The sequence below is a fragment of the Sceloporus undulatus genome, chromosome 6 (genome assembly GCF_019175285.1).
Source record: "Sceloporus undulatus isolate JIND9_A2432 ecotype Alabama chromosome 6, SceUnd_v1.1, whole genome shotgun sequence".
Taxonomy (NCBI): Eukaryota; Metazoa; Chordata; class Lepidosauria; order Squamata; family Phrynosomatidae; genus Sceloporus; species Sceloporus undulatus.
Window position 1 is genome coordinate 166,368,981 of NC_056527.1, and position 5,548 is coordinate 166,374,528.

Consider the following 5,548-nt stretch of genomic DNA (forward strand, 5'->3'; position numbering starts at 1 on the left):
GAGGGAAGGGAAAGGCAAGGGAGGAAGGAAGGAGGGCAAGAAGCAGGAGAAGGATGGAAAGGCAAGAGGGTGAAAAGAAAGGAAAGAGGAAGCGAAAGGAAAGGGAGGAAAGGGAGGAAGGAGAAGGAGAAGGAGAAGGAGAGAAAAGCAAGGGAGGAAAGGGGGAAAGGAGAAGGAGAAGGAGAGAAAGGCAAGGGAGGAAAGGGAGAAAGGAGAAGGAGAAGGAGAAGGAGAGAAAGGCGGAGGAAAGGGGGAAGAGAAGGTGAGAAGGAGAATAGCGCAAGGGAGGAAAGGGAGAAAGAAGAAGGAGAAGGAGGGAAAGAACAAGGGAGGAAAGGGGGAAAGAATAAAGGAAAGAAGGGAGGGAAAGGCAAGGGAGGAAGGAGGGCAAAAAGAACAGAAAGGAGAAGGGAAAGGCGAGGGAGGAGAGAGGGCAAAAAGAAGTAGAGAAAGGCAAGGGAGGAAAGGGGGAAAGAAGAAAGGAAAGAAGGAGGGAAAGTCAAGGGAGGAAAGAGGGCAAAAAGAAAAGAGAGAGTGACCATCAGAACAGGGAGACCAGGTGTCACGACTACCAAAAAAAGGAAGAGGGCAAGGCACTGCCCAATGCAGGACGTTTGCAAGCCCTACAATACTTCATTTCGCAAAGCAGGGCAAGGCCCTGCCAAATGCAGGACATGTTAGAAGAGGACCCCATAAAGGTTAAAATTCAAACTCACAACGCTGCTCTAAATGACACAGCAATGTGTTGGGTTTGTAACCCCTGCAACACTTTATTTCAAAAAGGAGAGCAAGGCACTGCAAAATGCAGGACGTGCAAGAAGGATAGAAGACCTGACCCCAGAGAAGCTGAAACACCAAACCCACAACGCTGCTGTAAAAGGTAGTGCAATGTGTTGGGTTTGCAAACTCCACAATAATTTGTTTCAAAAAGGATGAGGCACTGCCAAATAAATGCAGGACGTTTGCAAACCCCACAATACTTTATTTCACAAAGGAGAGGAAGGCACTGTCAAATGCAGGACATGCAAGAAAGATAGAAGACCTTAACCCCCATCAAAGCTAAACCCAAACCCACAACGCTGGTGTAAATGGCAGTGCAGTGTGTTGGGTTTGCAACCCCAACAATACAGTATGTTGTTTCAAACAGGAGGATGAAGCACTGCAAAATGCAGGGCATGAGAGAAGGAGATCCCATAAAAGCTAAAAACCAAACCCGCAAAGCTGCTGTAAACTGGGCTGCAAGAAGGACAGAGGGCCTTAACCCAAAAAAAGCTAAACACCAAACCCATAATGCTGCTGTAAATGGCAGTGCAATGTGTTGTGTTTGCAACCCCCCACAATACTTTATTTCAAACAGGAGGACAAGGCACTGCAAAATGCAAGAGGTTTGCGAACCCCAAAATGCTTTATTTCACAAAGGAGAGGAAGGCACTGCAAAAGGCACTGTAAAAGAATAGAGGATCTGATCCCATAAAAGCTAAACACCAAACCCATTGTCAATGGCAGTGCAACGTGTTGTGTTTGCAATCCCCACAATAATGTGTTTCAAACCGGAGGACAAGGCACTGCAAAATGCAGGACGTGGAAGAAGGATTTAGGACAGGACCTTTCCCATATAAAATACCTTTCCCATATAAAATGTATATTAAAAATACCTTTATATATAATATATAAAATACCAACCATATATATATATATATATATATATATATATATATATATATATATGAAATACCATATCTAAAAATATCCCCTATGTACCATACAAAAGCCCCACAGCACAACACTAAATAGGAGTGCAATATGCTGTGTTTACAACATCAACAACAACAGTGATTTATTTCAGTCATTGACCAGTAGATAAATACTACTGAGTGTAATTATTAAAACGAGGGGCAAGGTGTTTGTATTTTACTATCCGTGTAAATGCATGCTTCCTCCAAGTGGAGGACCCTTTGGACATTCCTCTTGGAGAGAAGAGGTTGGAATGGAGGATAGGTCCTGGAAAAGGAGGACCTCTGGTCACACTGGACCAGATGCCATAACTGCAAAGGAGGACAAGGCACTGCAAAATGCAGGAGGCGCATGAAGAACCTAGGACAGGATCCCACAAAAAGGTTTTAAAACCACTACTATTAAACGGGGGTGCAATGTGTTGTGTTTGCAACCACCACCACAATTTATTTCGACCATTGACCAGTATATAAATAATGAGTGCAATTATTTAAAACAAGGAGCAAGGCTCTAAATTCAGCTGCAAATGTAAGTGCATGCATCTCAGTCCTGCTCCAAAGTGTAGGACCTTTTGACACCTCTCCTCCTGGGCAGATGGTTGAAATGGAGGGCATGTCCTGGAAAAGGAGGACCTCTGGTCACCCTGCCTCCTTGGTCCCCTTTCCAGGATCCTGCTTCCCCCAAAAAACTTTCCTCAGCTTTGCATTGCAAATCCCCAGACCGAGGATAAAGGTCCAGTCCTTTAGCAAAGAAGGAAGCTTGCTCCCAAGGAAAAGTGGCTAGAGATTGGGGCCTTAGGGCTTTGCAGAGCCCGGGATGCTTTCTCTTTCCAGGTTCCTCTGCCTCTTCCAAGTCTGACTGGACACAGCCTTGCAGCTGAGTTTGAATCCTTTCCACCAAACAGCCCGATCCCTTCCTTAGCTAACAACCAAATTGCAAGCTTGTCCTCTCTGCACTTTGTGAATTTTGTATGGCCCCATAAAGGCATCGCTGTTTTGTGGGTTTGGGGTGTTATTGGCTTTGGCTTGGCCCTATAAAGGTATGGCTGCTTTGTGGATTTGGGGGTGTTATTACACTTTGTGGATTTGGGGTGTTATTGCATTTTGTAATGGCCCTATAAAGACACCACCACTTTGTGGATTTGGGGTGTCATTGTACTTTGTACATTTGGTATATTATTGTACTTTGTGGGTTTGGGACGTTGTTGCATTAGGCTTGGCCCCATAAAGGTAACATTGCTTTGTGGATCTGGGATATTATTGTACTTTGTGGGTTTGGGATGTCATCGCATTTTGCAATGGCCCCTTGAAAGCATCGCTGCTTTGGGGATTTGGGGTATAATTGTACTTGGTGCATTTGGGATATTATTGTACTTTGTGGTTTTGGGGTGTCCTTGTAGGTTGTGCATTTGGGATGTCGTTGCATTTAGTGTGACCCCACGAAGGCATGGCTGCTTTGCAGATTTGGAATGGACTGTATGCTACTCTCTGGAAAAGCCTTGCCATATTTCTTCCTAGGAGTTTGAAGTCCCGAGGACCCGATTCAGCCCAGAATTGTGATCTGCCTTGTGCCCCAACTTGGGAGAAAGGCGATATATATATATATATATATATATATATATATATATAATATATACACACACACACACACACACACACACACATAACAATAAAATGAATCCTTGGCAAAGCCAGGGGCAATCCTCAATCCCTGACTCCCCAGAAGGTCCTGTTAAACCTTCCCTTTGAGTAAACACCCCTTCTGCTCTGTCTCCCTTGGATTTCAACAAACCTGGGTTTAAAACAAGTGTTGAAATCTCCCAAAAGGTCTAATTCCACCCTCTTAAGTCCCCCCAAAAAATCAATTTCCATATCTATTTTTTTTTAAAATCACATTGTCTTTCTTTCTGTCTGCAAAGAATCTGGACAGGTTTGCATTGCACTAAGTTGCAGGTAGTGGGATGTTGGGTCTTATTTGGGGGAAAGGGGGAAGGAAAATAGGAAGATAAGGCATCCTTTGCTAACCTTCTTGTACCCCAAACCCACGAAAAAATAAAAATAAAATGAGCAGAGTCTAATCTAAGGGGAGAAGAGGGGATTTTTTTGTATGTGTGAAAGGAAAGGAAAGAAAGAGGAACCCACACATGGTCAGAAACTGGCTCAGCTCAAGATAATGGAGCCCAGCACCCAAAAAAACATAAAGAAAGCGGTGTCCCCCCCCTTTATTTTTAAAAGGAGACACCGCATTTTCGACCAGTCTTTGAAACTGATTTAAGTGGCCCTTTAAAACTGATCTTGTCAGTTTAGTCTATTCAAGGGCAACCAAGCAAACTCTGATCTCTCTCTTCATTAGAGCAGTTTCTCCCTCTTCTCTCCTCCTCTCTCTCTCCCCCCAAAAAACCTCCCTCTCCCAATCTCTCTTTCTTTCTTTCTCTCCCTTCTTTTCTTCCCAAAATCATACACAGAGAGCTCTATCTCTCTGTCTCTCTCTAAAGGGAACTCGTCCCAAAAGTAGGGTTGGGAGATGCATCTTTCTGCACCAAATGCATGGCCATGGTTGCATTTGCTATACTGCAATGTAAGTATATATATCGATTTGCAAACATTTAGGCGTGCATATGTGTCTCCCTCTCTCTATATAAATATATATATATATATCTCCTTGCACCACTTCAGACAAGAGTAAAATACAATGAGGTCTCCTTTTTAATCAGAAGCTGCCTCTGTTCAGGTTGTGACCTTAGCCGCTTGGGCCAAAGTACTAACACATGCATGGCTTTGAAAGCCATGAGAAATCCAGATATAAGTCCTAAAGAAAGCCTTAGGAGGGGAAAAAAAGGAGGAGGAGGAGTAGAAGAAGACATACTATATGGATTTCTATGCATCTACATATACACACTAGTATATTTGGGGCAACTTAATGGGGGAAATCCCCCCTGACGGATTTGCCCCACGGCTAGTATTTTATAACCCTACAAAAATATATACATATCAGATAAGAGTAGCCTTTATCTCAAACTGGGAAAAGGCTATTTAGGTGCATATTGTTTTTGCAAAAAGGCTCATAAATTTTACTAAATGGTCTAACAGCAGCGAGGAACGTCCAGGGAAGGTAATAATATTAATACACAGGGTTTAAAAAAATACTCCGAGCCGTAATTATTATTATTATTATTATTAAAAGAGAATTGGAGGAGGACAATTTCTCTGCAAGGAACTGGAAAGAAGAGAAGGAAGGCGAGAAGAAGGGATGCCTTTCCTGAATTCATACACAACCAACACACACAAACACAGACACACACTTTTTCTTTCCTAGGATTGTCTCTCGTGATCGATCGCTTTATTTTTGAGAGTAATTTTCGATGGGGAGTAAATATTGGGGGCAGGAGAAAGGGAGGGACTGTGGAAAGCAATAATATATGAAAGGAAGTTCGGGTCACGACCTAAATTTTGGACAAAGTCCAGAAAGGCACTTGGAGTCCCCCAGCCAGACCTCCCTCGACACAACAAGGGCTGGACGATAAATCCTTACTTTCCCCACATAACTGCCTTTGCTAGGCCTCCTTCCTGCTATCTGTGCATCTATCCACCTACATATGTATTAATATAGATTTAAAAAGTAGTGTCAGAGGACTAATATTTCTAGATTCAGCCTTCTCTGACTCTGAGCTTATCCTAAAGCCTTGGCCCCAAGTTGTCCTCTGGCTGACAAAAGAAATATTAACCCATGGATACAGATACATTTACTTTAAATTGTGACTGTGTGTGGCTGACACTCAGACGCACACAGAAAGCATGTGTGTGTTTGTGTGTGT

General features: G+C 43.1%; 1 protein-coding gene across 3 annotated transcripts in view; it reads right to left on the reverse strand.

Annotated features, from left to right (window-relative positions):
• NR2F2 (nuclear receptor subfamily 2 group F member 2) overlaps positions 1–5,548 on the reverse strand; it is a 23,141-nt gene that overhangs the window by 2,209 nt on the left and 15,384 nt on the right. The window lies entirely within an intron of this gene.